The following is a 21,939-nucleotide window of genomic DNA, read 5'->3' as shown; positions in this document are numbered from 1 at the left end:
CTTCTGTTGGTTAGTCTTATCTAAATCCAAAAGCAATGGAGAGAATTGAAAATTTTATCAGTGGTGAAATTTTACCAAATAAAGCAACTTTGATTTAAAAAGATACCTCCCCACCCATTTTAATTTCTTAGTACACTTGGATTAGCTTGCTTTAGTATTTTGTCTGAGTGAAGCTTGTGGAGTCAGAGAATACACATGAACTGTAGTGGGTGCATGTCTAGTATAATTCTTCTGAAGCTGCTGCAGGTATGCCACTTGATATCAGCTAAGCATCTCATCTGTTTGAAAGCTTAGACACTATTGCTGGCCTGTTTTAATTCAAGATCAGATGTTTGATACAGATTTCCTTCCTCTGTTTCTTTAGTATCACTGTCTGTGTTTTGATGAGCACGTTATTTTCGTTGATGTTGTAGGAGTTCAGTACTGTTCAGAACCAACCAACAATGCACTATCATGCTCCCCGCCTTAAGTGAAAAATCACATGTCCAGGAGTGGGATCCAAATTTACCTCCCTTGGGTATTTAAAAATCTACTGAAAATACTTTCAGAAAATTTGATATTCTTTAATAAAAAATGTACTTTATCCTTTACAATAAGAAGCATACCACACATTGATAAATTGAACAGCAATAAAAACGAATACACTTTCTGATCAAGAATGTACTGTGTAACCTGTGGATCATTTAGGTGTTAGGTGTCAAATTCCAGACTTAGGGGAACATCACATGCTGTACGTCATCATCCAGTGATGACCTTTGAATCCCCAGTGTGAGGAGGAGCCTGTGTGGCAAACCAAGAGTTTACCTTACTTTTGCATGTCTTGGTAAGAGTCTGTAGCGAGCTGGGCACAAGCACGTGCATGGATAAAGGATGCCCAGTTACACCAGTTCAGCTGTGTGGTCCCCGATGATCTGAAAGGTTAAGACACATAACACATAGCACGACCCGTGTCTTGAAGTGATGATACCATTTTCAGCTGAACCAGGTAAAACTCAAGCAAGCAGTACGAAAATTAACTAAAGAGACTGCTGGCATGTGGGCAACTGGCTACAGGAGTGTTTCTGACCTGTAAACTAATGTAATATGGCAAGCGTATATTTGTACAGAACACCCTGCTCTGCCCCTTCCAAACCTTACAATTTCAATCCAAACAATATTACGATGCGGTACAATGCCTGTCTTGCATCCAGTCTTCCTGTGTGGTGGGTTGTGTGGCATAGCTAATGCAGACATTACATCAAACTGAGGTCATGGTGCATCTCTATCCCTTATCTGTGGGATCCTCTAGTCTACTGTTTTGTGCATTGGCAATTAAATGTAGTGTCCCGTAAATGATATCTATGTTTTGCTTTAGATAGCTGCTTGCCATTACTGTGCTGAGAACAGGTTAAAGTAATTAACTGTTACAACACCAGAACCACTGCCACTGTCCTTGCTGTAGGTATACATCCTTCAGAACAGTGTAGCCAGGACTTCAATGAGTTATGTAGCTTTCCTAGCTGAACTGAGCTGTGTTGTAGGACCGTGTATGTTTAAATGGCAGACTAAAGTGTTGTGTGGTGCTGAGCTTTTGGTTAAAAAGACACATGCTGTACTATTGTACAATAAATCTACAGGTTTATTTAAAATGTAAAATGTGTGAATAATTTACAGGTTTGAAACATGACCTTTTTGGCTGGGCATGTCTGTAAGGTATGTCAGCAACATCCTCAGTGAGGTGCGTTTGCCAATTAATTTGTTGTCTGAACAGAGAAACAAGACTGGGATTAGTGCTGGTATCCCAGTGGGAGCCAGCCATGGCCCCTTCGCCCTGTGCCAGAACAGCCTGATTTTGGATGATACATCTTTCCTAGGCAACTCTTCCCATGCAGGTTTTCAAGTAATGTCCTGGAGAAGAATGAGATGCTCTGCATCTATGTGGGGTCAGTGGGAACAGGGCATCCACTTTTGTAAGTCCCTTTCCCTTTCATGGTACTTACAATCCCATCGTTTTTTCCATATTATTTCTTAGGATGAGTAAGCACAGTGTGCAAGGTATTTGCAAAACTGTGGTACTATGGTGGTCAGGATTATAATGAAGCCAGTCAAATAAAAACATTGCATCTGAATTACATCTCCCTTTTCACCAGTTGTGCACTTTATATCAATATATTTCATATATCAATGTGCACATTGATATATCTGAGTTCACACAGTTCTGTCATATCCCTGAGCTGATAACGACAAAATCTGAAGCGTGAATTAAAACTAAGAGGGTATGTAAGAAAGCAGAATTGCTACCAAGTTTCTTTGAGGTACTCTAACAGGTGTGTTAGGAACACTTGGTAAATAGCTCATTACAGGAAGGAGGGTTCAGAGCAGGATGACAGATAAGTTCAGAGGAGGCAGAACTTAAAGCAGGTGTAGTTCCCATCAACCTGGTTGTCTCCGTATGTGACCTTAGTTTGATTCAGGCTACTGAAGGCCGTAGACCAGCAGCAGTTTGATGTCAGTCTCTGAGGGCTTGAGCTGCCTCCAGGCCTTCTCAGCAGACCTGCCCCAGTGGAGGAGCGCCTTGCTTCCTGCTGCTTTTAATCAGCTGCGCTGAAAGCAGGAGACCCAGAGACATCACTCCTGCCCTTGCCTTCTGGCTTCCTGAATCTTGCAGTGATCCATCCCATTCTGATCATCTCCTTGTAGGTATTTTCTTTTATTGCTCCCTACGTTTCTGTTTATGCAGAGCAACATCTGTTGTGAATAATTCACTGCTTGTTAATTTGACTCAGAAGTTTGGTCACTGACACAGCCGCTGTTCCAGTATTTCTGACTTCTATAATTAAACCCAGAAAACAAAAACACCCAGGGGATTTTCTGAAAGTCATGGTATTAAGAAAAAAAACAGTGGGTTTGTTTTTCTCCTGGCTTGTGAGGGCTTTGAGTGAGCTTGTTTAAAGTTTCCATTTTTAAAGCCTGCTTTAAGGAGAGAAGAAAATGACAACTGAGAAGTTGATGTAATCCTATGCCTTCAGGAGCTAGGGTTCTGAGCAGTATAGCAAGTATTGGAGTAGGTAGTGTACAAAATGAGAGATTTAGAAACAAACATTTACTTTTACTAACAGTGATAATGGGAACTATGTTAAACGAGTTAAATGGCCTTGCTTTGCTGATCCCTCTGCCCTTCATATTTTGCCTCTGTGCCGGAGGCATTATATTTCATCAGTGACTTAAACACATCCATGATTAGGCATCATTTATCACAGTGCTAGATTTTCCCTGAATTGATGGTTAATACTTGCCTGTTATTTTATCTTTGTCCTACTTTCATATTAAGTTAAGCCACCACAGATTTTTGTAATCATGCATCCCTCTGCACACAGTGGAAATTGTCAAAGATAGAAGCTGAAGAGTTTGGCTCCTGCATTGGGAATGTTGAGGGAATTTGACATCTGGGAATGCACTGGAAGCAGCTTAGTATTGTGAAATAAGTAGATTTTGTAGACCTTTCTGCTAATCATTCTTCAGGAAAGGGCTGAAAAGGATTATGGACCTATGGGATTCTAGGAGTGCAACATGTCCATGCCTTTAGACTTCAGCTAAAGCTACTCTGGAAAGATTCCCATTAGCTTCACTGGGGTTTTTATCAGACCCTCAAGCCTGGAATCTGAGTAATCGCGACTATCTGTTGCCAAGGCTGCTCATTTTGCATTAACAGTAATTGTTCTTCATCTTTTCCAGAAGAAAGATGCAAAATAATAAACAAGAAACGAAGTCCAATTTTCTCAAAGTGCAGATATGGTTGTGGAATTTGTTAAGGGTCATTGCATGACCTAAAGTAGAAATAAGGGCGATTAGCTGGACTAATGGCAACCTATAGCTCACTAAGCCTCAGGAGAAGACAGGAGGGTAAATCAGGGGGATGCTTTTGGAACAGTCACCCACTAAGGATGTGGTCTGGGCCATAAAGAGACAAAATATCAAGCTAGGTGAACTTCTCACCTGCCTGCAGCATGGCTTCAATAGGATATAACAGTGTCTCAATTCCGCCCAGTAATGTGAGACTTCAGTTCAGAAACCCAGAGGAGCATCTGTGCTGCGGTCTGTGGCGGTGCGCGCGCTGGTGTCCGAACATGCAGAACCAACATCCCTCTTCCACGTTCCAGCACCTCCAGCACAAAAGGTAAATTAAACACATTTTCAGAGACTATGGACAAGATTCAAGAGAGGACTTGGCTGCCAAGAGCAGTACAGAATTACAGTCTGACTTGCCTCCCTTCCGCTCACTAAATATCCGCTCATGTGGCTTTCCTTGGCTGCTTCCAGTTTTCTCTCTGGGTGTGTCAAAAACTAGCCCGGCCTGAGCAGCTCAAGGCTCGCTTGTGCCAAGACCCATCAGGACAGGATTACAGGGCTTTCTTGTGTCTAAAAATCTTAAATCTGCACTTGCACTTCCACTTGAGACAGATCTCCTATGGCATGGCCTGGCACCCTGAATTCTTAGTTCTTTAGAATGGGGACCCCACAGCAGTTTGATTTTGGCCTGCGTGTTTAGGTTTCTTCCCTGGTAGAAGGAAAGCAGGTAGAAGACATCTGCTAGACTTCCCTGGTGGTGTAGGAGGAAGGATCTGGCCTACTCCCTGGACTCCATAGCATGGCAGGCATATGAATACTCAGAGGATGGGAAGTGTTCCTGCGTCCCATAGGTTGAACATGGTCTGAGACATGGTTTTTGAGACAGTATCAGAAACTCAGTCACAAAAGGCATAGCAGTAAATGTAATACTATCTTCTTTCCCCTTCAGAATCAGGTAATTTATTTAAAGGATTATCATGGTAGTGATATTTGTCCTCATATATGCATGTAACAGCAGATCTGCTTTGTGTTCCTTATTCAAGGGGCTGAAGTGCTTCTAAAGAAGCTTTGTCTAAAATACAGAAGCAGCCTTGGGAGCAGGAGCACATGGAAATGTAACTCGCTGCCTTGTGCTGCACAGCATTTGTTGTGTGGCAAGTGAGGGGCACTCACTGCAGTCCTGGTATTTAACTGCTGTGATGAAGACTGTTGGGAGGCAGTCTGAAGGACAGCTTTTGCACATGCATGAAAGCTTGGGGCCCAGAAAGGTCTTACTGGCAAAGAAAAGACTCAGATGCTGCAAAGTTTACCTTTTGGGTGCACTGTGTGCGTGCATACAACAGTGTGGGGGGGAGCAGAGGAGCAGCACTGGAATGTACAACATCTCCAGGCTATGGCAGGCACTGCTCAGAAATCCCTGAAGGTACCTATTTTGTTTGGCATGAAAGGAACACCACCTCCTGGTTTCATGATTCACATCTAAATGAAATGCCTGTGTTGGTCATGTGAATCCCAGGCAGACCCTGGAGCTTTGAGGGGCCAGGCAGACACCTTGCCAGAGAGGCTGGAAAGCTTGGGGCCCAATCACCACTCAAGGGAATGGTTTGAAGGATGTAACATATGCCTCTAATGTAGCTGGTGACTACATCAAAATGACATGGTGGCTGCTGGCTCTGCATGCTGGCTGCCCTGCATCATGTCTGATGGCACCAGACTGCCTTAATGCCATCTGCTGAAGTCTGCAGCACTGAACCCTTTACGGTGTTTTGACCTACAAAGCCTGTTCATTAGGTATTTTAATAGGGATTTTGTAAAAGAAACTTCTGAAGGCAATGCTTCCTTGTGCCTTCTTCAGGAAACTGGAAGGCTAAACGAGGAGAAACTCGTTCTGAGCTTCATTATACCAGGGCATGAAACATTCCTCTCTAAATAAAAACAGGTTCTGCCTTCAGCTCTCTATTTCCACCTATGTCTGACAGATGTCAGTATCAGATGCCTGTTAAAATATGAGGTAATAGGCAAGATGTTAAACATTTGCAAAATCTTCTGATCATTTTTGTAATGTCTCAAAAGTTAGACATAGTTTGCAGGGGATTTCCACTGAAAAGAAAATTTGGAGGAGATTCTAAGTTAAGTCAGTGGATATTTGTTTGCCAGCATACTGGATGGTATTACAAGATGCCAAGAAAAACTCAAAATAACATGAAAAATATTCAGTACTATTAGTTGTGGGTTTACATAAGTTGCTGGCACATTATATTAAAAATCCTTAGATAAATAGATGCTAGAAATACAAAGCCCAAACAATAAAACAATAATAATTACATATAATGCATTTGAACAAGTGTTACAGATGAATGAAATTTTTACCTAGTGGAATTTTTCTTCAGCAAGGCAGTTAAATATGGATATATGTTCATATACTGTTTGAAAATAAATTTACCTCAAGAATTAATTTTAAATTTGAGAAAATTGAAACCAATATAAATATAGAAAACACTGTGAATTCCCAAATAAAAATACAATAAATACAAATTTAAAAGATGGTACTAAGTATTTGTGTACCAAAACAATTCACTTATAATAAAACTTTCTATATGCCTTTGAAAACTATAGGCTGAAAAATAATAATAAAATGGCTATTGAAAGATAAATTTGAGATTTTAGGGTATAATGCTTATACTTAAAAACATTTTTACCAATTTCATAGTTTTTATTAATGTAACCACATAAATGAACCCACAGTCTAGCAAAGAAAGACTGAAAAAGATCAAATAGTTGGCAGCTGAAACTAGACAAATTCAGAAGCAGAAATAATGTTCAGTATTTTCTTAATGGGACTAATTCACCTTAGCAATAGTTCATGTAGCGGTACAGATTTTTTTCATCAAACAAATTTTTTTTAACTAAGACCATTGTCCTTTAAAAGAAAAGTTTGTGTTCCTTGGCTGAACCAATCCTTTATTCTTCATGGATACTCCCTTTCTGATTGTCCCATCTGGTTTAATTGTTTCCCGAGGTATCAGACAATCATACCTCGCTTCAAGGGTCTGCTTCATCAATCTAAGGGCATTTTTGGATGCATTAATTACCGGATTCTGAGAATTCAGCCTTGGCTTCTGAGGGCAGGATCTGTATGCCATTAAATGTATCTGGATATTGATTTTCCATGTTTGATTGTGGGTTCCCTTACTATCTGCTCTATGAATGAAGCCAAGGGAGATTTTAGCTTTGATTCTGAACTGAATTTTAAGCTATAACAGAACCTGCTGAAATGCTTACAGGAATGTGTTTGATTTTTAGATCAAAGAAAATGCTTAGGAGGGCTTTCTATCCTTCTTGAGACTTACAACATTGTCATTTTCCTTGAATTACTGTATTCCTAGAATTTACTAATTAAAGCCTGGCTTGTTGGTGTCATATTTATGTCAGCAGATTCAGGTCCCATAATATCCAAGAAAAGTGTTTGTATAGTAAGCCCCCATACCTGTCAAATCCAGTTACTTTCAGGGGTAGAGGTGGGACATCAAAGCCATGCACTGTTTCACCCCCTCGTCAGGATTTTGTAGTTGTTCTTTCTCCACAATTTCATTTTGGCATTCCAGTGTCCCTGAGATGCATGTTGAAATCCTGATATGGCCTGTGCACTGCAGAATGCGCTGGGTTACAAGTCAGTAAATGTGAAATAGATCGTGGTATGCTGGAATTTATTATCTAAAGGGTGAAACTAAGCTGCGGATGCTGATAGAAGGCCACACAGTCGCAGATGCACAGCTGCATCATTTCCTATGAATAATCTCGTTATTCTGTGCCTTTGGACATAAACTGTTGAAGGCAACGAGTAATTTTCATAGTTAATGTCCTGTCAGATCTTCACTTGGCCATTCCCTTTAAACATAGGGCTAGAAAGGTGTGATCATAACCTGCAGTTTAGTTCCTTTACTGCTTCCTTTTAGTCTCAGTTCCTCACACCATTAAGCCTCTTTTATGAGAGCAAACTACTTCATGGCAACTTACACTTTTTTTTAGTTAAATGGATATTTAGGTGTATATTATGCATATTATAAAAAAAGCCACAAAAGAGAAACAAAGATTAAGGTCATAAATGTTTTATTTATGTACATACATACATAGACATATATTTCTAGACACATAACATATATATGTATGTTTACTCCTTTGTGAATGTCAATATTTCACCTTGTTTCCTTCTCCTAGTCTTTTACAGACAGATATTTACAGGGTTATCTGAGGCCTTTGTTGTTGGCAACAATACATTAACAGCCTTTTCTCTCACTAAACCAGTGGGGAGCACAAGCCTTGGCACTTTTCTTAGCATATTACAGTCAGCTGTAGGTGACAGACTTCAGGATTGGGGATGTCATGGATGTATTCTTCTTGTATCTCATTTTGCCTTGCAAGGTATATTTCCTCTCCTAGAGAGGACGGACCATGAAAAGGCTTCGTTTGACCAACACTAATCTATACCACATCAACTTCAGTACTTGAAAAACATGTTCATCCAGACAGTTTGAGCTGCTGTTTTCTTGTTTTAGTATCTTGGATTAAGACCTGGGTGGTCTTAGAATCAGAGCCATGCTTAATGCTGAGAAGAAACATTAGGGTAGCTTCATGCTTTGTAGGCAAGCAGCTAAGAGTGTTACTGTCCAGGAGCACCCCCAGAGAAACCATATCTTCACTACAGCAGAGGTCAAGTGCAATCGTGCAACTCTCATCTACATGGCAGTTCAATGAGTGTATCTCAATCACCTCCCACTTGTAGAGTTAGAATGGGATGTAAACAGAGAGGACCCAGCTTGACTGAGGTTTCTGTATGACTCTGTACAGTAAAATCTGTACTTTAGGTATTCAAATATTTTTTCTTTCTACCTAGGGGATAGGAACAAAACAAAACAGAAATTTGGGACAACAAACCACAAGAAAACTACATTGTGGTTATTTATCTGAAGAATCAATAGATACTTAAACATAAGCTCTGTCTCTCTTTCTTTTTTATTTTTTATTTTTTTAAAATGTTTTCTGGAATGCACTCAGAAGCCTAAAATGGAAACAAAAAAATCAATCATACTTTTCCAAAGAATGCTTTCCCTTTAGAAACTTGCAGATCAAAATAACCAAAAGATAAAAATCTACTTGTGAAAACCCTTCCTGTTACAGCTTTTCTTTCCCCCAGTTGAAGACTTTAATATTTGTAAAACTTGCTTTTTGAAAGGCTAAAAAAATGCTACAAAAAACTTGGATTCCTAGTATTTGGAAAACCCAAGCATAGAAACTTAAAACAGGACCTAGACATCTGTGCTACACCTTGCTGCAAAGACCATATTATTCCCATGTCTTCAGCTTTAATTTCTGTGCATTGTGAGTCAAAACAGCCCTGCTGCTGGGTAGCACCCTCTGGCAGACAGATGGGACAAACAGATTTTGGCTGATGAGGTGACAGTCTTCTGTAACATGCCTTAATCCAGCACTGTTTGTGAGTGAGCAAATCCAGGTATTTAGGTACCTGTTTGGCCCCGATCCCAGTTGTCCCTAGAGAGAATGAGAGTCTTAAAGTAAAGATGTGCTGAACTGATTCTGCACCTCCCCTTGTGATTAGAAAGGGATAACAGCCAGTCTATTTTCCACTCTATGTTTAAAACCATTGACTTCAGTGGAATTACTCTGGATTTAAATGCCATCCTTGGGAGTAGAAAATGACCTTGTGTCCCATTTCTTTCCACCACAAAGATCCCCTTTCCCAGCTTTCACACACTGAGCAATGGCAGTTTGGCATGTGCTGCTACTGCGCATTTCCCTCCCAATTACCTGTTTCCTCTCCTGTGTGCATTTTTGGCATAATGTGTCATGTTCTCAAACCTCACATACCTGAAATATTTGGAAGCACCAAGTTCTGGACACATCTGGTTATTAGATTTGCTCTGAACAGATAGCTGCCCCTTTTGTGAATAAAAGCCTCACGCTGCCATAGGAAATTCCACTAAGATTTTCCTCTCTATATTATCATTTTACCTTCAATATTTTACTGCTTCCTTTATTAAAAAAGAAATGTTATAGTAACCATGCAAAACACTGCAGAAGCTTAAATGGAAGATGTTGTTTTTAGGACAAGAATGTGAAATCCTCTTCTTCCAGCTGAGGAACCAGACATCTCCCTCACAGCTAAATTCAGTGGAAGCTTTGCCATCCACTATGCTCAGCAGCACACAATGGCTTTTGGGAAACAGTTCCATAGAGGAATGGCTAGAGTTCATGTCTTTCTGCATAATTTTAATAAGAAAAATAGCTTATGACCATATTATCTGCAAATAGTTTCTGGCAAAGCTGTAATCTGATCAGCTTTAGAGTCCTCTTGCATGATTTCAGCAGTCTACTGATACTTGACTGCAAATGTTTGAGAGTAGCACACAACGAGCTCTTGGTACAAGCTTCATCTTCTGCTCTAGCTTAGGAATTAGCAGGACTGTGTATTTAGAAGTTTCTTGACCCTCCTCTACCTTCTTAGAATAAAATCTTTCTTGTGCTAGATGAGTTCAAATGAAAGACTGGTGCTAATTTGCTAGGTCTAACAAAAAAATTGAGGCTGATGAAATTTGCTGTTGAAATTTGTATGCCATTAGGCATCTCAACAAAGTTCTTACTTGAAATTTTAATGTGAGCATTTTGCTATTTCCATTTTGGATTAAAACAAAACTCCTTTAAATCATTAGAAAAGGATGCAGTTGATGTAATCTCTTTTGTTTGGAGCAGCTTTTTTTTTTTTTAAATTATTATTATTATTTAACAAAACCTCATTTTTCTATTAGCAAAAACAAGGCAGATAACCCCAGTCGATATAAAAACAATCACCTCCTTTTCTTGTCTTGATCTCTGAAGAAAACATCCATTTATTCTATTAGCTGATCAGGTGGTAAGCTGATGATCAGGTAATCATTTGTAAGTGCTTTTATTTCAGTAAATGGGGGATGTACCTTGCTCTAGCTACAGCAATGGCAGCTTTTTCTGACCACATGACAAGAGGCTAAAAATATGCCTGACTAATATAGATAGACAATGCTGTGTCTGTCTATGAAAATCTGTCATTTTAAGGGGGGCAGAAGTTTAAGCATAGTGACAGAATGAGGGAGGCAGTCTACAAGATGGGGTGGAAGAGGTATACTAAAGTCTCTCACTAGTTCTGTGCCTGTAGATTATTACATTAAAGGTTTAATTCAGCAAGCTACTTGCTTGCTTCATCTGAGATGTTGTCCTATTAAAGAGAATGGGAGTATTTACATGGTTAGTGTTAAGTGAGGGTACCTGTATCTTGCTGAATTAATGTTAAACACTTTTAGAGCAAATGAATTATAATCACCCTGGAGCTCTATTTACTCTTGCTCCTTTTTCCCTTGGCATAATGCCCAACAGCTGTACCACCGAGAGGAGTTATCAGCTCTAACTGTCCTTCACCTCCCTCCCTGCTGGAAGGGACTGGTCCCTTTGATCTGCTGACAGAGCCATTGCAGCGATTCTTTTAAAGTGACATCGGTTAGCTTAAACAGTTGTTTTTTTGCTAACTTGGCTCTTTTAGACTGAAAGGAATTAGGGAGCTTGCTAGCCTCCTTCCCTAGCTCAGCTGTTTATGGGCTGCACACATGTTGGCACAGTGTAAGTAATATCTGTGGGTCAATAACAAACCAAGACTGAATTCGATAAAGGATGTATTTTGAATGTTGACTGTATTGCTAACAAAGACACATATGTAATGGCTGAAAAAAAGGCTACAGACCATTTGTTATATTTGCTACTTCATCCTATCCAATAGATCATATGATGAGTAAAGCAAGTAAATTTATTATCAAGGAGAACCAGTAATTAATTGCCCAACGTCTAGCAAAAACAAGATAAAATCTGCTGATAATGCGTAATATCAGGCTCTTGATATCTTGTTAAAATGGGGAGGCTCCCAAAAGAACAGCTATAGCAAGTTCTCATAAAATGTGGTATTTGTAACTGATGTTGGGGTGTAAAGGATCTTCTTTGGCTCTACAACTGAGAAACCTGGTTTTGAAAGCAGGAGTGTGGTTTATGGATACCACTTCCTGTTCTGATCATAATAAAGATTGTTTCCTATTCTCTCTTTCCAGTGGGGAGCCTGTTTCTCTCTCAGGTGAACTGGCAGATGAGGTGAGCGTAAAGCCATTTTCTCTTTTTCACTCCAGCATTCATTGAAGCACCTAGAGGCTAAGGGAGGGCTGGACAGGTAGATGGGGGTTTAATACCAGGGTGGTCTCTCTGTAAGCCTGGTGGCTGGGGCACACAGTTGTTTTTCTGCCATATGGAGTACGTTATGAGATAACCTCTGTGTTCTAAATTTGGACCTGTTTGTGTTTCAAAAGGGCTAATTAATTTTAATTTTACTGTTTAAAAAATACTTTTTTTTTTTTTTATACTTACAGTAAAATTAAATTTTACTGTACAGGTTGGAGGAAAAACTTGTTTCAGAAGTCTGGGTTTAACAGCCCAAAGCCTTAAACTGGAGTGAGGCCTGCGCACTTAAAAACATGGCGCGGCATTGCTTGGCACTCAGTGGTGCCAGCTAGGCCGAAATGTCTCCTGTGTTTAACTCCTGCATGCCATGCCATGCCTCTCACAGTACTCACAGCCAGTGCATCCAGCTACAGCTCGGAGCTTGGGGGGCACTGTGGGAGCACCCCGTGGCTCCTGCATGAGGCAGTCAGACATCTACCAGCATAACGTGGGCTGTCCCTCCTTGCTGTACAGGGGCTTACTGGTGCAGCTTAGCCACTGTCTCAGTAACAGTTCAATTAGTTATAGGAAGTGGGACAAGAAAGATCAGCGTTGTTCTTCATTCTTCATCCCAGTGTTACTTGGCTGCTGGCTGGTAGGGGTTAGGGCTCATGCTCTCAGCAGGAGGCCTGCTGAAGCTAAAGCACACTTTGATGCATGAGAACAGTGGAACTAGCTAAAACTGTCAGTGGATGTACCCACTAAATACAACAGCATGGGATTCAGTAGAAAAACTGCTTCTGGAGTAGTGCTTTTTTATGGTGCTTTTTTTTTTTTTTAAATAATACAAGTCATATGTTTCTTGGGACTGAGTAGCATGGAGGAAATCTGTCTTTCTGTAAGATGAAATGTTTTGAGGAAAATCAGCTAGGGGAAAACGCAGCTGCTCTGCAACGCATGTCTGTGTCGGTTTCCTGTGTTTAACAATATATGCCACATACACTAGATGGCAATGTAATACCTGCATAAAGGGCTTATTAGTGAATTCAACAAAAACTGCTCTCAGGTAGGTAACACAAGCTCTTTTCAAGTAACAGCTTTACCTGAACTGCTCTACTGTTATTGTGAGCAAACATTCAAACACAAGGGAAAAATACGGGACAAGTTTAGGTCAGGAGAGGTCCACAGAGTTTGTTTCTTGCTTGTTCCCCCTTCAGTATTTTTCATAACTGCTTATATTTTTGTCATATCATATTTCAAATGGTAAACTCTGTGAATATGTGGTTTAATCAGGTTTTGCATCTCCTATCCCTGTTTGACACTAGCTCAAATAGCTTTGAAACATCCTTCCCGTGTATTCCCTTTAGAATACTTTAGACATTGCAGATGTTCCCCTTTCATTTCCTCTTTTTCCGATGAGCAAAAGCCTGTGTAATAGCTCAGTAATGTTTCTGGGACACAAGGAAGCTTTGTTGCATGTGTATTCCAGGTCCACCTCTTTCTCAGGCTTTGCTGTGACTTTCTGGATTTAGCCCAGGCACAGATAAGCCTGTGATAATAGTTGATTTAACATACAATGTATTCTACTTATTCGTATATTTATGTGATTGCCTCATTCAAGTATGGCCAGAATGAAAAAGGTTTAATATATCTGAATGTTTGGTAAAACTGTAACATACCGAGAAGCTTTTCCTCTACAGTTTGTTTGTTTGTTTTTAATTTATTCCACATACTATTTAAATAAAACTTAAGGGATATCTGCTGTCCTGAATTCATAGCAGAAATTCTGTTTATTTCTTTTCTTGGTAATGCTGTCATCAAGAATAAAACAGAGGTATTACTATGTTCTGTTTTTTGCATTATAACCCAGAAAATTAGTATTTCACCATGCTGAACTTTTAATCTAAATTTTAATTCAATTCATACCCTTTGCAGCTTTCTTAACTGTGCAATCAGTGAAATTCCATTTTTCATTCAGTCACTGAAGGATTAGTAGGATGCTCCAGATGTTATTCTCTAGTATTTCTAGTGTCAAGGTATGAAGAGCTGCTGTAACCTGAGGAAACAACCAGTAATCCCACAAGTCCCTCATGAATTTGTCCTGTCAAGTATCTTTTTACATCCTGTATAGCTGCTTAAGTTTTTTCTTTCCTCCTTTTTATTTTTTTCTTCTCATGTCTTCATTTACTCTCTCCCAATTAATTCTTCCAACATTTTTCCCCACTAGAGCAGTCTCTCACAGGCTATTTATTATTTCCGTCCTGTCCACCCACCTGCTTTTTTTAGCTACCTTTTCCTTCCTTCCTGCTCACTCCTGTGTAGAAGATACTCACAAGGATTGAGAACTTGTATTTTGGCTTGCAGGGAGTTAACAGCATTAGTTAGATTAATTTTCTCCTGTGAGGGTTTGGTATTACCATTTCCTCATGCTTGTGCTTTGACTCTATCATAAGATCAATTGATTATTTGTTTTCTCAACAGAGTATCTGAATGTAAGCAATACAAAAACTATAGAAAAGCTTAACACTGCTTTCCCAGTGACTAATTGCGATTGTGTATTTCTCCTGACTGCACCTCCTCTTTCTTGTCTTCTAAAGCTCCTGAGCTGTACATCCTTCCTCGGCCCCTTTCTAGCAAGGACCTGCTCTTGCATTTGAGGCCAGCAGTGGAGCTTTCCTTGAACGCAGCCCTGTTACAAACCAGCACAGGTTTGCATTGTACTGCAGTATTGCTAGCCTCAGGGTTTTCTTTTAAAGTGAAACAGAAAGCAAAAGTGAAAACTGAATCAGGTCATTAATTTATGGAAAATGCCTTCCCTAACAGGGTAGTATGGCTTTAGATAAAAGTCAGTTGAAAATTCCCCATGAAATCCTTTTGGTGCTTTTGATAGCTGGAGGGGTCCCAGGATAAATTTCTCCATTCCTAGTACCACACTTACCATGTGGCATCTTGCATTTGAGACATTTTATTAGGTAATATTGTTAAAAATAAGTTCACGATATGTATTTTTAAAAGCTTATTAAATATATATATATATGTACTTTAACCGCAGCTGTTTAGAAAATGTTTTTGAACATCTGTTGTTTGATTTACATTTTGATTTGACACTTTGACACAGAGATGTTTGTCCTTTTGGTTTCTGAGAGATTCCTTTGAGATACGAAGTTAGCAGCCTTGGGTGAAAGATGTCTGTCTCAGACTAATGTATTCACACCTGCATATAAAGCAAGGGATTAATATATTAGAGAGACTGATTTTTATGCAATTAACTTTTATTTGCAAGTGAGGAGTAGTTTTCATTTGAGTGAAGAAAAGCAAGTCAACCTGTGCAGACTTATTGCTTCACTCTATTGTTTTGGGGTTATAGTTTTATGTTGTCAGGGTATTATATACTAGATAATTTCTGTGCTTTATAACATACCACACAGTTCCAGGTGCTGAAAAAATGCAGCAGACATTCCATATGTTATTTTAATATAAAAAGAATGTATTTGAGTAAGGAGTGGAAGGTCAGCGTATTTGGTTTAGCCTCAAGATGCAAATCATTCATATAAGTAATTTTCACAGTTCTCTACTAGCAAATGCTGCAAAGTGGATTTCTAAGGCAAGGAGAAAATAAAAAATGATTTTTTCTTCACTGATGAACTGATTCGATTCTAGAATGATTCTCTGTGAGATTGAAGCGAAGGAAAAAAAAAAAAAACTTGCACGTGTCCATCTTTGATCACACATTACCCAACACAAATCAAAATTAAAAGGCATATAATAAGTCACAGTGACTTAAATGCTAAAATACTTTTTTTTTTTTTTTTTTTTTTTTTTTTTGCAGTGGAGTATCAACTCAGGCTCTGGCAGCTACAGCATCTCAGCCCATCACAGCTTTGCAATTTCCAGCTGAAATTTTGTTCTCATTTTGTTGCTATTTACAGTTTGCAATGTGAAATATAACACAGCTGATGTGAATTTTCTTTGCTTTGTTGTAAATTAGACATATAGTCAGGTTGTGGTGATGATTGCAGTAGCATGTATTTTTTTTTTCTGTTTAGGTTGGATTTACGCTGGCCTATCAAGTCTTTGGCTTGGTTGGTGACGTCGTTTCTTTCCTCTACGTTCAAAGCCTTCGCCTTAAGGACTTTTCTTTAATTATGGGATTCTATTTCAGAAAATGAAAACAGTTTTAAGAATAATTCCCAGTGCAAATCTCTTGCATCTGGCTAGTTACAATGTTCAGACTGGACTTTATCCCTTTCTGATTATCTGTTTTCCAGGGTAAAATGGATCAACTGTGTAGCTGAGGGAAATCTTGATCAATTTGGTAAGAAATGCCCATAGTGCCTATGGTGATTTGCAATGGTCTTAAGTATAGAAGACAGAGCAGCTGACTGAAATTCACAGGGAGAAAAGTGACATAGCTGTTATCCTGCAAGTGAGACCAACCCATAAGAGAGAAGTAGTAATAATTTTTGCCCACACATTTCCCATAATTTGACCTACATGTTTAGAAGAAAATCCTGAAATCCTTTGTTGATCAATTGTTTCTTCAAGCTTTTATATTTTCCTTGACATCTTGGCTTACTCAGTAGGCCTGCCTTGTGAATGAGTTCATTAAGGACTGTGGTATCTCGACATCAGAGTGCTGTTAAATGTACCTGAGGATATCATATGGGAAATGAAATGTTTTCTTGAAAGTTTGTTCCAAAATGTTTTTTTATTTTTTATTACTGACCTGACAGTAATGGTTGTGTTCTTGAACTGAGCTAGGTATTTGGGTTTGTCTTAAAACCAACCAACCAACCAATCAATAAAAAATTACTGAGAATCTTTAATATTCATGCCCTAAACACTGGAGGGGAAAAGGGGATCCAAACCAAAACCCATGAATGTATTTCTTTTTATTTGGTGTACAGATATGTGGCTCTCTTTCTTCAGTGTAAAGTTCCTTTAACATATTGGAATACTTAATATATTGATTATTTAAAATTATTGAAAATTTCGCCGCGCCTCTGTTGAATGTTCAATTCCTTTACCATTCCCCTAGGCAATGGCTGCATTTATGTTGCACTTAAAGCTAAGATGACCTCTTTCTGGAGGCACAGTCAGCACACTACTTCTTTTAGTGAAAAGAGAATGCAAAAGTAAAGGAGATGATGAACATAAACAAAATCTTAAATGCTGGTAAAATTGTGAAGTAGCATGTATGAATTAGATGGAAAGAGGTTACTCCCTAATTTCTCTCTAAAAAGCTGCATTTTGTGACTTCTGGTGGCTGAAACATCTTTAGGGTTAAGAAAGGTTTTAGAACTAGAGGAGATCACTTGATAACTCCAGTATTTGCAGAGCTCTGGAAAATTAAACTCCTCGTTTCTATTTGGTAGAGGAAGAACAGTGAGTACTTTGAACTTCACTCTCATTGCATTTCAGCACTCTTTGGCATCTCTTACAGATTCGTTACAAAGACTGAGCGGACAAGGAAGAGGCAGTTGCTGTAGCAGCCAGCAGCTGTAGGGGAATAAAAAAAAATGTTGGGGAGGATGAAATAGTGGAGGGGACCTGGGAGGGAAGCTCAGGTTTAGGGGGAAGTTTCTGGTCTTAATAAGGCAAACTTGAGGAGATGCAGAGAAGAAAGCATGGGCCTGAGTTGGCAATGGGGTATTAGGATGATAAGGGGAGACAAGTGTTATCCTGTGCTTTTTCACGTGCTGAACTCTTCTGGTAAATCTACTGTGGTGGCTTGTGGAAAAAAAAAGCACAGTACAGCATTGAAGGGTAGGGGATGGAGGGATGTCCTCTTGTGTCACCCTCGTACCCCAAAGGTGCACTCACAATTTTAGCTAATACTCCTTCCTGTGAAAGCCAAGACAGCATGCAGCAGCAGGCTTGGGGAAAGCCAAGGTGGCTGAGCCCTCGCTTTGCAGCATGCAGAGCTGCTGAACTTGAGCAGATGCATCTTGTGGGTGGTCTTGTTTGCACTTTACCTGGTTTCTGGTGCTGCTGGAGGCTGTATCCTACTGAACTTGAATGGTCCAAGGCAGAAATATGCAGAAAATATCCAGTCTGGGGGTGCTGCGAGAGCATTTACAGGACGTCGTTAATGGCAGTGCAAGGTCTGATGATTAAAACACTTGTTGTAATCTTATGCCTTTGAACTTACCGTGGTGCTTGTCCCATCGATCATTCCAATTTATTGCCCTAGCTATGCACATTTGCTCTTTGTGGAACTATTTACACAATCTATTCTCAGTAGATTATCCAGGTGATTTACTCCCTGCCTACACAAAACCAGTTCGTGGAGGGTAATACCACTGATGTACAAGTGGGTTTTGTACAGTTCAGTTGATGCTGAAGTAAATTCTGCTGCTGTAAAATCTCAGGTTTATAATGTGTGTGTGCACACAAATGTGGTTTGGGGGGAGTATCAATTACACTGGTGCAGATTGCAGATCACCGTACAGATCAAACCCTCAAAATAGAAACCTACATGAAAAATAGTTCAAGAAGTACTGTTTTACAATATGGTGAAGCAAAATAAAACTTACCCTGAAGTTGGTCTTTCATTCCGTTCCGTTGTTTAAAAAATACCAAGAAAGTCAATGTTTGGAGTACAACTTTATGGGGAGGAGGAGGGGAAACAAAGTCCTAATAATATAACGTTTAACTGTAAAGGATTTATTTGGATAAAATATTGCAGTCAAAATAGTTTCCCACTCCTTGTGCCTGTAAAATAACTGCAATACTACCCAGCCTACTTTTAAGTTTCCACAAGTGCTTAAACCAGTACTTAATTTTAAGTGTATTGACTACTGAAAAGAATCAGGTGCCTAGCAGAGGGCTGAAAAGCAGAATTGCTAATAGAAGCTAAGATAAGGAAATAAAAACAACAGTCAGAAGAACATATGTAGCCAAATCTGCTGTGAATGCTGCTGGGATCTGAACAATGAGGAAAGAACAGCAGTTCTGAAAGCCTGTGAATGGTAATGGGGTTGCTGTGAAAGCCCTAACATCCTGATTACATCCCTGGTCTGCTTGTGCTGCTCAGTAGAAAATTCTGTTTTCTGCATTTGAAGGTAGCCTTTTTGTGCTTTTCTCTTCTTTCTATGTGGTGGAAATTCAAAAATCTACCTAAATGGCTTTCTGTTGGCTTGATTTTTGCTTTTAAGGCTTTACCACTAGCTAAAATGCTTCAGAACTACTTTGCTTCTCTTAGTCTTGAGTCTAATTTTCTTTGGAAGAAGAAATGATAATGCTAAGGTGTCTTTCATTAGCTGATTAAATATTAAGTATAGTTCAGTGGACAAGACAGCAATGCAATTTCTTTCATCAGGTTACTTTACCAAGAGACCCTAGCAATCTGGTGAGATGTCAGATTGGATTAAGTTGCTTGAGTCTTTTATTTTTATTTTTTTTTTTGTATTTAGGGATTATTAATAAGGAAACAAAACTCAGCTCCAGTGGTACTATGATGAAATACTTGATGTCAGTGGCTCCCTAAGGCAGTGTCCTAACTTCTTATAAAAGCAGTGAGTGAGCAATGAGCATTTGGCTGTTATACTCTGAACTGTGTGTTTAGCTTTGTGTTTGAATGGACAAGCAATATTTTGCTATTTACTTAGTACTATAGCTGCTCAGGCTTTATTTTTTTCTGAAGAAAGTGGGGGTAAAAAAAAAAAATTCATCTTATAAACTAGCAGTAGCAGAAGTCTGGGTTTCACAGAATGATCTCCAGTAGCTGAAGATAAATTTTCTGGTAATGGCAGTATACTTTGTGTGTATAGACAGCAAATTCAAAGAATGCTTTAGAGTAAATATCGAGCCATACAATATGTCTCTTGGGATAGATGTTAATTTGAATCCTGAATGATGTATCACTCTAATAAAGTCAAAGTCAGAAGGAGCTAAATAAAGGATGTCCTTCACCTGCTGCTGGGCCTGTCACGCATTTTGGAGATGAAGTAGTGGATTACATTCACACAACTAATGAAATGTCTTAACAAATGAGAGGATATGCTAAAGAGACGGAGCAGTAGGTCTTGATTCAATAAGGAACCAACTGTTCCCAAAGTGCGCTTTTTTTTCCCTTCCCTCCCGTGATTAATCTGTATTTGAGACTATTGACCCGAGTGATCGCTCCCAAATGATCGTCTTTTGCTTTCAGTCTGCCTAGTCACTATCAATCTAAAGCTGAAGCTCTATACTTTCCTAAGATAGTTTCACTTGTTCTGCCTGTCTCAATAGGTGTTTTTAGAAGACATGTCTTTAATTAAACTTGGGAGGACTGAAATTAAAAATCCCAGGGAGGGTTTTAGCACAAGGAATGAAGAACTGCTGGTGCTTGAATATTGAAATATTTTGGCAGAAATAATAAAGTATGCTCATTACATTTGCTAGGAAGGAGAAGGCTGGAATTCAACAAACTGAACAATGGCAGAGATTTAACACTTGGGTATAAGAACATTTTAGAAAAAAATGTATAGGCTGGTGATTTTCCAAGGGGGACTGGAAGTAAAATTAAAATCAGATCAAGATGCACGGAAAGATATTGCGTACCATTTTGGACTCGTGTTCTGTGATGCTCTGACATTATTTTGGCAGTATGAAAAGTAGCACTTTTATAAGTGAGTTCACACTCTCCCACTAATTCCAGCCATAGAGCCACAGCAACATAACTGGTGAAGAAAGGTGAATATGATGGATTGGATAAGGTGCATGGATTAATAGGTGTCAGAGCAGAGAAAAAATGTGCAATGAAGAGAAATGGGGCATGGGAGGAGAAGGAAAACAGGTGTTGTGGCTTACTAGAAGGTTTATGGAATTTGGCACAGAGCATGATCGCATGTTCACTGAAGTTGATGGCAAAACTCCCATTAACTTTAATCATGCAGAATCCAGACATTTCCCAGGGTATCCAGAAGAAAGTAAGAAAGATTGCAGGGGAGCAAAATAATCATGAAAAGATGGGAACTTGGAGAACAGCAACACTGAAAAATACAAGCTTGTCAGGAGCTAATCAACAGAATATGGTGATTTATTAATAATAACTTTATCCTGTATTATTGACCAAGTGAATACAACGTCAATGAAAGGCAGAACTGGTTTAAAGAATTCCTGTTGTCATCTGAATTTATACAAATAAATGTCCAAATGTCAACTCCTGTGAATTAGCATGGCTCAGAGCAGTATGTCTATTTGTTGATTGACTGTGATGGTCCAGAAAGACTGTATTATTCTGTGTAGATGCTTCTAGCAATGATGAACATCAGACAGTAGTCATTCTTTCTTGCTTAAGGAAGAATTGCTGACAGAGATAGTCTTAACCTTATGTGTTCATCCTGTTTGTGTGTCTTTAAATATGGTTAGTTCTCTTCCCTACCTAAATGTTCTCAGAGATTACTGAAGGACATCTGGAAAGGGCTGGTGGATTCACTACGATGCAGCTGGTTTGAATTCAGTACTACCACTGCAGTAGGAAAATGGCTCCAGTCCTCCTGCTGAAACCACAATCCTCTCAGCCTGTTCAAATTCTGTCATTGGGCAGTGGGACTTAAAAACACATAGTAAAACTAACAGTTTGAGTGTCTTCAAGATATTTTTATCTTCTGAGCCATGTTTGAGAGTACTTGGAAGTTGTAGATTGCAAGTAATCTATACACGTTATGGAGCAGTGAGGAAATCTTAAAACCAAATGATAGAGAGGAGGGGGAAAAAAAAAGCTTAATCTGTACATAAATTACCTCTTTTTTTTTTTTCTGAAGAAAACAATGGATCACAGAAAGGTGGAAATTATAATAATAAAAAACTTGTTAATAAGACGTTTTTGGTATAAGCAGAGCTAGGACTCTTGAAAGGAAGGCTTTATGAATAATAGAG

The 21,939-nt window shown here is 39.1% G+C and overlaps 1 long non-coding RNA gene across 2 annotated transcripts; it reads left to right on the top strand.

Moving 5' to 3' along the window:
- The first annotated feature begins 11,250 nt into the window (after positions 1-11,250).
- Positions 11,251-16,866, top strand: LOC121070011. Of its 2 annotated transcripts, XR_005819825.1 has the most exons (4): positions 11,251-11,493; positions 11,973-12,012; positions 14,673-14,783; positions 15,905-16,866. It is a non-coding gene; the product is annotated as an uncharacterized LOC121070011 (long non-coding RNA). The 2 variants fall into 2 exon arrangements; XR_005819824.1 differs by lacking the exon at positions 14,673-14,783 and having other exon boundaries at positions 16,122-16,866.
- The last annotated feature ends 5,073 nt before the right edge of the window (positions 16,867-21,939 follow it).

Source organism: Cygnus olor, chromosome 4 (genome assembly GCF_009769625.2).
Source record: "Cygnus olor isolate bCygOlo1 chromosome 4, bCygOlo1.pri.v2, whole genome shotgun sequence".
Taxonomy (NCBI): domain Eukaryota; kingdom Metazoa; phylum Chordata; class Aves; order Anseriformes; family Anatidae; genus Cygnus; species Cygnus olor.
The sequence above is the reverse complement of the archived record's forward strand: the minus strand, read 5'-3'. Positions and strand labels throughout refer to the sequence as shown.